This window comes from Oryzias latipes, chromosome 17 (genome assembly GCF_002234675.1).
Source record: "Oryzias latipes chromosome 17, ASM223467v1".
In the NCBI taxonomy this organism is placed as follows: Eukaryota; Metazoa; Chordata; class Actinopteri; order Beloniformes; family Adrianichthyidae; genus Oryzias; species Oryzias latipes.
The window spans coordinates 1,578,393-1,590,206 of NC_019875.2; the positions used below are offsets into that span (position 1 = coordinate 1,578,393).

An 11,814-nucleotide genomic window follows, 5' to 3' on the forward strand; every position below is an offset into this window, starting at 1 on the left:
AAACCACTGGGCATATGACCTCATCTTTGCCCATTTTCTTCACAGTTACAAAGTAAAAAAAGATAATGACAAAACATGTAGATCACAAGTGGATCTTAAAATTGATTTTCAACAAGCTACTATAAATTTTACTTGTTTTTCATTGAGCAAAAAACAAGATTTCTTTCACCAAAACACTCATCTGGGTTTATCAAAGTCAGTGTATTTACCAAATGGTTTCCAACTTTAACTTCATCAATTTGTTTCACAAAAAAGTAAACATAGAACTAGAGCAATAAAAATAAAAGCATACAAATAAAAAAGGTAACAAATTAGTGGGATCTGTTTTTTTTGTAGGTATGCTGTTCTGTTTTTGTTGCCTGTTATGATGCAGTGCTTTAATATCTCCCTGAAAACCAGATCTATAGACACCTGTTGTGTTTTCTCACTCAAGGAAAAAAAAAATCAACAACAAAGTTTTCATCTTATTACTTAGGATGGAAATTTGGTGACTCATTCAAACAAGTGAGTCACAAGCTCCTTAACAGCAACGACAATGCAAAACTGAAGACACACGCACACACAGCAAAAGTGCGGCAGTATTATCAGTCATTAGGCCAGGATTAAAGTCATTTAGCGTTTGTGAGATAATCTGTCATTAGGCAATGATTCCAGGACACACTCCAGCAGCTCTGAGCCCGCTCAGAGGGGAGATAAAAGGACGCCTGATGATCATGAGGGAGTTTTACTGAAGATCAGGGAAGTCAAACTGCAAATTAGAGCTGAACTAAAGAAAAAAAGATAAAAATACATTTCTCTGACAGAACTCTGCAAATACAATTTAGACAGTAATGGAGTGACTGACAACTTTCTACAGTTGAATTGTGCTGCATCGGCTGAGGAAGCCTTTATGGGGAGGAGGGAGGGCCGCCCAGTGGCATCCCACTCTTCATTCAGCATCTGCCAGCCCCAGCATTCGGAGAATGCAGCAGTTTCCTGGTGTTCAGCACCAAACTGATCTGCGCATTTCAGGCTGTAACTATTTGATTTCTTCATATTTGCAGACCTTCCTGGGGGAAAGTGCTTTGTCATCCATTCTCTGTTTCTTTCTGGCTCCTCTGAGTCAGCATTTTATTCCCAAACCTCACTGAAATGTGAACTAACAAACAGCCTGACACTGGTCTCTGTCATTACAGTGTCAGCGGCGCCCAAGCTGTGCTTCAACTCACAGAAATAAATTAAATATGGGACACCTCTTTAACACCTCATTACATGGTGGTGGCACTTAATGTGTTGCAATAACAAAGGTGGAAGTTGGCCAAGCACACAAGCAGACCAAACAATCGATTATGGTGGCAGAGGGGGCAGAGAAACACTTTAAGCACAGGGTGTCCAAAGTAAGGCAATTGCAGCCTGAGATGATTATGTCATTAGCTCTCAGCGCATTTCAAAAATATGGAGCAATTTGGTTCACTCAAACAAAGTTACTTGTTACTTGTATTTGTCACACGCACAAAAGGAAAACAAGATGTGAAATAAATGTGGTGCATCCTTCATTTAAGATATGCACAGAGTCTGAATAAATAATTAATCAGTCCCTCCTGGTTCTTGCAAGCATTGTTGCAGCACAAAAAGCCTGATTTTGCAGCAGTTTTTCTAAGAAGTTGCAACACTTTTCAAATAATTTGCAAAAACGGCTGCACAGTGGAACAGTGGTTAGCACCCTAGCCTCACAGTGAGAAGACCTGGGTTCAGATCTTGGCTAGGACCTTTCTGTGTAGAGTTTTCATGTTCTCCCTGTGCATGCTTGGGCTTTTTCAGTACACTCCATTTACCTCCCACAGTCCAGAAAAATGCTTTAAAGGTTAATTGGAGTCTCTAAATTGCCCCTACGGGTGGTTGTATGGCCCTTCAACAGACTGGCAACCTGTTCAGGGTGTATCCTGCCTTTGCCCAACAGTTGCAGGGACAGGCTCCAGCAACCCTGTGATCCCCAAAGGGATTCAATCGAAAAACTAAACGACTGATGCAGTAAATGACACGATTTTCAACTGAAAGCTTTAGCAGGAGTAAACAAATTTTAAAATGTTTTGTTTTTGATTTGCTACAGCAGCAGAAGACCACACCGGCTGCCACTCCTGTGACCCAAGAACAGGAAACTAAGGCTACAATTCACACTGGCTCACCAAAATTGAACAATTGAAGATTGGAAAAACATTCCCTGGTCTTATAAGTCTCCATTTCTGCAACCACATTTGGATGGCAGGGTCAGAATTTGGTGTCAACAGTAAAAAAGCATGGATCCATCCTCCCTTGTATCAACGGTTCAGGCTGCTTTATGGTGTGGATATTTTCTTGGCACACTTTGGGCCCCTTAGGGCCAGTTGAGCTTGGTTCCAACACCACAACCTGAGCATTGTTGCTGACCATATCCATCCCTATATTACCACAGTGGACCCATCTGTTGATGGCTACTTCCAGCAGGATAGCGCGCATGGCATAAAGCTGCAATCATCTGAGACTGGTTTCTAAAACATGACAATGAGCTCACTGGACTCAAATGGCCTCCGCTGTCACCAGATCTCAACCCAATAGAGCACCATTTGGGATGTGTAGCCGACAAATCTGCTCAATTGTGTGTTGCTGTCATGTCATCATGGACCAAACTCTCTGAGGAATGCATCCATTAACTTGTTGAATCTCTGCCCCCAAGGCTTAAGGCAGTTCTGAAGGTAAAAACAGGTCCTACTCAGTATTAGAAAGGTGTACCTAATAAAGTGGACGGTGAGTGTGGTAGATTGTTTTAAAATGGTGAATCATGGAATGACTCAGAGGAGATAATAACACAAGAAGACAGGTGTGATCACTAACAGGAAGTACATTTGAAAACATTAACCTTTTCAAAATAAGGTAGACATTTTTCTATACTAGTAAAATCAAAATAAATTACAAAAATTAATAAACCAAAAATGCTCAAAATACTCAGAAGCTTCAAAATTGAGATAAAACCCAGTACAAACTAGCACCTCTGTCAGTAGCCAAGACCTCAAAATGGTTTTAGCAGTGACAGCAGGCCCCCAGGAGCTGATATATTCAGAATCATTCATGCACATAAATACCCTAGAAACTAAAACTAACAGAACACATTTAATTACCAGCCATCAACAACTTTCAACGTGTAAATGGAAGCTAATTTTCACCCACTGATATTCAGTGTCAGGCCGACTCAAAAACACTCTCAATGTTCACTGAACTCTCACTTCATGTTCACTTTAACAAGTGAACACAACAGCTGCGGGCAATTTTCCTCTCGTCTGTCTCCATGCAGCAAACGCACTTGATCACTTCCAGGTGAACAAATCCATAATAGTGTTTAAAGTGATATGTAATGAACAGCAACAGAGAGGAGGAAGATCTCAGTTTGAATCAGTTTATTCCTCAGAAATGTGTCTCAGCTTGGGGTTTGTGGCTGGGCTTGTTGCAGGTTTAAATGCAGGGTGGCAGCTGAGCTGATAAGCTGGCTCTATTTTCAAATAAAGATGAAAAGCCGCTCAACTTACAGAAGTAATTTTGGCCGGCTGCTGAAATATTGAGAGAAAAAGCACAAATACCAAAAGCTCACTGGACAGTTTTTAGCTCCCTTCCAGTCTGCTCGATAAACAGCTTTAGGCAGACTTTGCCCCCGGCTCCGCCAAGAATCCCAAAACAGATGATAAAACAAATGATATGTGAAGAAAAGACGATAATTAAATGAGCAATAATCTTACAGCAGATCCTCTGGGGAACAAATAGCTAAAGGACAATATATTGACTTCAGATAACTCCAGAGCTTTGGTGTATTTTGGTTTTTGTTATAACCTTTAAATGCCACAAACTCCTTGCTTTTTCAACAGAGCAAATAGGAGTCTGGTTTTAATTTTTACTGTACTCGTCACTGATAGAATTCCTTCATTGGACTCAACCTTTTACTTGAATTCAGAACCAGATAAAAGGAACCCGCTTTAAGTAACTCACATCTTTGAACAACTAAGAACCATCTTCAACACAAAAGCCAGAGACATACAAACTTAGCGTTACACCCTTAAACCAAAAACTACCAATTCTGTTGCAATCAGAATCTACAGATATTGTTCATCATTGCCTTGTTTTAGTCGAATGACTTGCCGGTGTTCACAGTAATCATGATGGATAGATCAAAATCAAATTGATATATTTCTGGAATGACTTGAGAACAGCTGGTCCCCCGTTCCTCAACGAACACAGTTTAGACTCGACACACATCTTAAAATGGACATTTTCACCCTCTCACATCAGAAAAATCTCGCTTAATCATCAACTGGGGGGGTTAGCTGCACTGTAATATATTTCATTGGGTTTTGCCAATAAAATACTGTCATTTATTTCAGAGCAATTTGCTGTAAAAATAACTCAGAAACTCGGCCAAGTTTTATGGCCACGTAAACGAATGGAGAGGGTCAGCGGATGCTGAAGTGCATACTAGAAAAGAGGTCACTGACTTTATGCACAGTCAATTGCTACAAAGCTCCAAACTTTATGTAATCTTCAGATAAGTCCAAGTCCAGCACGCAGAGAGCTTCATGGAACAGGTTTCCATGGCCGAGCAGCTGCATCCAAGCCACACATCACCAAGTGCAATGCAAAGCGTTGGATGCAGTCCAAGCACGCCGCCACCGGACTCTAGAGCAGCGAGATGCCTTCTCTGGAGTCAATAATTATACTTTTCCATCTGGCAAAAGAGTCTAAGTTTGGAGGTTGCCAGGAGAATGGTACATTTTGTACTGAGTGTGAAATTTGGTGGAGTAATTGTGTGGGGTTGTTTTTTAGGACTTGGCCTCTTAGTTCCAGTGAAAGGAACTTGGAATGCTTCACATGTTGCACAATTTCATGCTCCCAACCTTGTGGGAATGGTTTGGAGCAGCCCTTTCCTCTTCCAACATGACTGTGTTGACCAGTGCAAAAAGCAACGTCCATGAAGACATGGCTGACAGAGTCTGGTGTGGATAAACTTGACTGGCCTGCCTGACCGGAACCCAATAGAACACCTTTGGGATGAACTACAGCGGAGACTGAGAGCCAGGCCGTCTCCACCAACATCAGTGTGGCAGTGGCTCAGGTGGTTGAGGAGGTCGTCCAATTGAAGGGTTGGCGGTTTGATCCCCGCTCCCCCCAGCCAACTGTCGTGTCTTTGGGCAAGACACTTCACCGTCCCTGCCTCCAGTGTGGCTCCACTGGAGTGTGAATGTGTATGAATGATCCCGGTGATGGTCAGAGGAACTGGCAGCCACGCCTCTGTCAGTCTGCCCCAGAGCAGCTGTGGCTACAACCGTAGCTTACCATCACCAGGTATGAATGAAGACGGAATGAATAATGGACACACTGTAAGCACTTTGAGTGACTTGAAAAGCGCAGATAAATCTAATCCATTATGACTTCACCAAAGCGCTTTTGGAAGAATGGTCAAAAATGCCTAAAAACACTCTCCTCAACCTTGTGGACAGCCTTCCCAGAAGAGTTGAAGCTGTAATAGCTGCAAAAGGTGGACCCACATCATATTGAACTCTATGGGTTAGGAAGAGTTAATATGTTCCAGGTATGTGAGTGAATACCTTTGCTAATGTCGTGCATGTCCTTTATGGTGAGAACAATAAAACAAGAACATGTCAAAAACACCAAAAACACGGTCGGACTGCCATACGTGTCACTGAACCAACACAAAAGACTCTTTAATGCTGCAAATAAGAATAAACAGTATATTTGGTTTCATATTTTCAGAATTCTTAACCACAATTGAGTCTTGTCGGTTCATTTTCTTCAGTACTTTTGCCATTTATTCTGTTTGTATGTCTCCTTGTGGGTTTTAAGCTCAGCCTTGTGGGCCTCCTTTGTTCTGGATTATCAGCCTCAGCAAACTTCAGAGTTTGTTTTTGTTCTATTTTTTTTTGTAATTAGGAAACTTCCATTTTAATCATCACAAAATAGCAGTTTCTGCTAAAGTAAAAACGTGCAACAAAGTTAATTATTCTACAAAGTACAACAGACTTTCAAACCTTCGGCTAGAAGAATGTTGAAAAAGCAAATTTCACTGGAGAATATGTACGTCAATGCACAAGGACAAAATGTCCGTTAGTGAAGCCACTGTTTTTTCACTTGCAAATGGAGCTGCAGATTTATGAAAGACACATTTGAGGGTTTCACTCTACAGTAAAAGGTTTTTCATTAAATGGAAAAACTTGCAGAAATAGAACCGCTTACCAGGTCAGTTGTTGTGGGACAGCGAGGTTCACCTGAGGTTATGAAGTTAAGTTCAAAAGAGACAAGTTAACAATGGAGGGTAAAGTGCCGTCGTCTGCGTTCATGACCACGCCAACGATGCCTCCCCCAGCAGTGGTAGTTGTAAATGTGGCCATATAGCTGGTAACAGTTGTCATTGTTGTGTGTGAAGCAAACACGCATCCATGTTTTGAGTATAAAATATGCTAACTTTCATTTTATTTTGTTTTCATTGTAAGACAATGAAGTCATTAAAAGTATAGAGTGCGGCTTGAAATAAAATTTTCTGAAAACACTTTAGGAGACACAGCCAGCAATTTCTGTAAAGGAAGAACACAAACAGCCGCTGTTATGGTGAAAAGGCTGAGAAACTGGTAATTATGTTATCACTTTGCTAGAGACAGGTTTACACACGTCTGCTGCTGTGTGTTGCATTGTTTTGCGTCACTTCTCAAGACTTCACCTTACATGAAAAAGTATAAACCTTTCTTAACTATAATAAAAGGCAGGGGCGGGAATGCAGCGCCTTCCACCTGCAGGATGTGGATCAAAGTCTTTGTAAGTAGGACTTTTTATTTTCCTGCAGAGTTTATATACAAGTGTTTAAAACAGAAGAGCTATGTGAAGCAATAAGGCAAGAATACTATGAGAGTTTGACATTATTGGACTGATCTGAACTGAATTAGATTAGAGTGTTAAAAATAATTAGCTTGTTGTCTTGCTTTGAAGGATTACTTGCATTCTTTGCAAAGCTTTCAGAAAAATGTGCTGCTTGAACATTTCCATGAATTGAACCAAGTAGCCAACTAGGCTATTTGAGCTTCCAGTTTTAGGTATTTCTGCCAAATGAGATGTCTAAGTAGGATGAAGAAAAGGATTCCATCAAAAAAAGAAAAAGAATAAACTCATGAGATAAACTTAGTCTCACAGCTTCAGGTTGCTGCATTTCTGTTTTGATGGGATGTTAATCTAGTAGTGTTGGTTTTTAACATTGTTGTGTGGTTTTGCTGCCAAATGTGAGGCGTGTTTTGTCTTCATGTTAGCGGCTTTTGAAGAAATGTTTGGTTCCGGCTCAAGGACAGGAGACGTCTCTTTGATCCAAAAACCTCATGAATATTCAACACACCTGAAATCCGCTTCCTAACTGTGACCTTGCAAGAAACAAAAAAATTGAATTATGCACTTGAGAAAAAAGAAATGCAAAGAGGTTCTTTTTGGATCCTTGAAGGGGAGATTCTGTAAATTGTTTTGCAGGAATGATAAACAAAGCCCATTATTTTGTTCTTATTTAGCTGGCAGCAGTAGATTTTTGACCAATCAGCTTTAAAGCTTGTTTTGAATCAGAGTTTGTGGCTTGAATACTCCTCTCAGAGGCACTGAACCCCAATCACATCACAGAAGATCAAAATCCTGCTTTTGGTGTTTTTTAGTCCCAATCCAATATTGTTTTGATCTGTAGTAAAATTGTTGGAGAAAACCTGTCATTTTCTAGGACATAATTTCTGCAGTGCATCAGGAGTTCATCAGAAATTCACCTCTGAGTTCTGGGTGGGACTGTTGTTGTGCAGAAGTAAGCCTCCGCCGATATCCCATCACTCTTTGCCGTTAGCTTACAGTCCCTCACAACCCCAGCCACTGGTGCAAAAAAAAGGCTAGCAATAGCCGAGCTATCCTGCCGTACAGGTTTGAGCCAGATTCCAGATGACGTGCATGGATCTAGTCGTCTACAAGTGGCTGCATCAGAATGGGGCGGAGCAGGGAGACTTTGGCTCGCACATTGCAGTTGCTCTGCCACACGTAAAAGCTTTTTCAAATGGCAGTTTTTTTATCTTCTGATCATGATTTAAATAAAGAAATACTCAGAAAGGCTGTTTTAATCTCACAATTTTTTTTATATGTCCTCCATCATGAGAAAAATGCCAAAAGAACATGCTAAAAACACCAAAAAGCACAATTTTCCTTGCAATGGCTCTTTATCATTTTCTTAAGGCATCTTTCTGATGATGAAAAACATAAAAGAAAGTAAATTAAGCTTAAAATTCCATTTCTGAATATTTCTTTATTCAAATCGTTGTGAATCTGTAGCTGACTTAAAAACGCTTTCACAAGAGATCAAAAAATGATCAGAGTGGGACTTTAATAAATCCATAAAAACTATGAGCACAGGGCAAAACATTCAATCATTTCAATAACTTTAGCTTGTTTCTAATAGGCCAGAGCCTCATCAATCTTTAAGATACACCCTTCTGGTCTGCTGTCATTTTTGCAACACGTCTGTAATAAACTGTGACGCGTTTCTCAGTTGATGCAGATGTGGCGCCTTCAGCAGTGATCCTTAACTTCTTCTGCTGTGCTGGTTTATTGTCCGTGCATGATGAGTGTGCTGTTGGGTCACGCCTGGCCAAAGCCAGGGTCACTGAGAGGATGAAGAACCGAAGATAAAGGAGAACAAGGCGAAGGTGGCCAAACTTTAAGTCCAGACAGGAAAGATTTTAAGACTTAACACCCGACTGATTCAAATGGTCTATACTATGCTTTTCTTAAGCCTTTTGGAGTAAACTATATTCATATATATTATAATTTGCACATTAACAAACACATTTTTTATGAAGTATTAGTTATTTCCACGGAAGTAAGACACGATCTCTGAGGCAGCGCCTTTTGCTCCTTGTAGGTGCCGCTCAATTCATGACGTCGACCTAGAACCGCCCTCGGAAGTGTCTCTGCATTTTGCCCACAAAAACAAACAACATCCAAACTTTTGCAAAGATGGATGTGCACATTGTGCTTATTAAAGCAAAGTGTTCTGCTGATCAACGCTAGCTCCCCAGAAAAAGTGGGTGTGTGTGTTAGCCAGGGGGCTACATGCAGACTCTTCCTGGAAGGGGCGGTTCCTCACTTGTATATATCACAATGTGAGAACGCGCTCGTTTTCGTGGATTGGGAGGGGCTGGTGCTCAAAGAGGTGGTTTTTTGGAGGAATTGTCAGAAATGCGTGAATGGATCAAAATAGAGTAACAGTGGACCCTTGGTGCGGAGCAACCCCGCCCGCACTCCCTCCCCCTCCCTGTTGGTGAGAGCTCATGACCATAGCGTACTTTCCATTTCACAAATAGGCTCTTTTTCAACTGCATTTTCTCCGTCTTCTCCTGTTTCACAACTTGAGTAAAGGAATTCTCAGAAATGTAATATTAAGCTTTATTTTCTTTATAAAGTCCTCCATATCAGACAAATGCTTCAAGAACAGGTTAAAAACACCATTTTCTTTCGGAGTGTCTTAAATGAAGACTTCCGTCTTACAGGAACTTGGAATTGTAATCCATCTCCAAGCAGTTCTTATTACTAAAATAAGTTATTAAAACACTGCTTCTCTGTCAGTAAATCTTTGCAATGGTTTAATAGTCATTTACAGCTGAACAAATGAGTAACCAGCCTTGTGGGTCTTTAAATAATATTTGTTATATCAGTAAATCCCAAAGGTGTTTAACTGAACTTTTCTGTGGCCTGATGCAAGCCTGGCTCTTTAGCAGGACTTTGTTGCAGGCCCACATCCTTTTTACAGCAAAACTATTTACAAAACAAACCTCATACAGCTTTTCTGTCCCCAGGATTGCCTGAAAGATGCAAAAGCAACTAATGACGAGATGAAACTAGACAAAATTTAAAGAGACATTTCTGTTTTCATATGCAACATTATTCCGAACATTAGCAACATTACTGTCATAATGACGTTTTTAAGAACTACTCATAGAAAATTCAATTTGCATTGATTCTGAAATCAATCTTGGCGTGCCTGCACCATTGACACTACAGTGTTTGTGCCCTATAAACCCTTAATAATAGCTTTATCCATCAAAACAATGAGCTTTACGCCAACATCTTTAACCCAAAAGTTGCTTTTAACACTCAGACAACCACGTTTTATCCTGGGTTTTTGTAACATTTAAGAGGCATCTGCAGTTTGAACTTTTAATTAAATTAAAAAAAAAAACTATTTTATGTGCAACATTTGGCAAAGAATTACTTGTTTCTTTTAGGCTCCATCAGAGCTTACAAAATGAAACCACAATATGCTTTTAATAACTTCATTACAATCAAATCTTTGAAAATCAAAGAAAATATGTTTAAACTAACAGAGTTAGCAATTTTCTAAAGTATATAATCAATTTATCTTTTTATAAACTTTAACAATAAAATACAAACTCCACATTATCATTTGCTGTTTTATAAATTCAACCAGTTATTTTTCTAATAAACTTTTTTATCTTTAAAATTTCCAGGATGAATACAAAGGTTTAAGTTCTGCTCACGGGAAGATTCTTCTCTTTACTCTTAGTTTAGCCGCAGAATCAAAGGGTTTTACAACTTTTTTAAGTATTAACTTGAATTTATGGAGCATTCTTCGCTCCGTCCCTTTAGTAGAGAGGGAAAACAGGCTTCTTTAGGCAGAAGTGCGTAAATGAGCAAAATACATTTTAAGCCATTTATAAGGACATCTACTTCTACTCTCCTCCTCTCCTTTACTCTTCATAATTTATTATTTGGTGCAGTGGGATTCATGTATTGTCCCTCTGTCCCAATCCTGAGTGTACATTTTAATCCAGAACAGTATCAATAAAATCCCTTTTAAATACAGAACAACAAATCATCTTCCTTTCATATTCCTTTCTAACAGCCAGTACTTGGAAGCTGGTTCAACTTATCAGAGCTTCCTTTAATGGACTGACTGGCTCAAGTCTTCTGAACAAAAAAAACTACTGGTAGCAAGATAGAGCATAGTCGTAATGAACAGAGAGCTGGTCTCAGACAAAATTCTCTGATTCCTTGTTCAAAGCGGTTTTGCCTGAAGCTTTTAGCTCAAGAGAAACATGGGAAACGTTAAGCCTCCACTTGCTGGGTTTTTTCTACAAAAACGTGTAAATATCCAAAACTGCAACAAACGAGGAGACAGCAAGTCTTTGATGGGATGAGAATAAGCTGAGAGTGGAAGATTTCAAACACTTCCATCTCCAGATCCATCATCTTCCTCTCTGGACCTCAGCCCCTCCGTTCATCCCAGCTCCACACCTGCAGGCTGACACAGCAGCCCCATCCCCTCCTCAAACCTACAACCTCTCAGTCCAACCTGTCTCTCTCTCTGGCACCCCTTCAGCCGGTGGCTTCGAACCAGAGCCTTCCGCTGCACTGAGCACCAAATGAAGCATGCAGCTCTCAGATAACCTTGTTTTGAGCTCACTCAGGATGAATCATCCTATCAGTGGACACACTTCAGGGGTCTTTGCGGCAGAGTCCTTACTACTGCACAACAGTTCAGGTTTGAGATCAAAGTGGGTCTGCAGCAGCAAAGGGGGGGGGGGGGGGGTCGCAGCAGGGTTCATTATGTGAAGGAAGGATACTGAAAATCTAAAGGGATTTTTTATTTTCAGAAAACTTGACTCTTAAAATGTGAAAGGAGTAGATTGATCAAAAAGACTTCTCACTGAAGCACCGATGCGCAACGGGAACGCGCAAAACCCCTTCCACTCCACTACATTAAAACCGTAA

General features: G+C 40.4%; 1 protein-coding gene across 2 annotated transcripts in view; it reads right to left on the reverse strand.

Annotated features, from left to right (window-relative positions):
• LOC101156435 (contactin-associated protein-like 4) overlaps positions 1–11,814 on the reverse strand; it is a 199,148-nt gene that overhangs the window by 186,961 nt on the left and 373 nt on the right. The window lies entirely within an intron of this gene.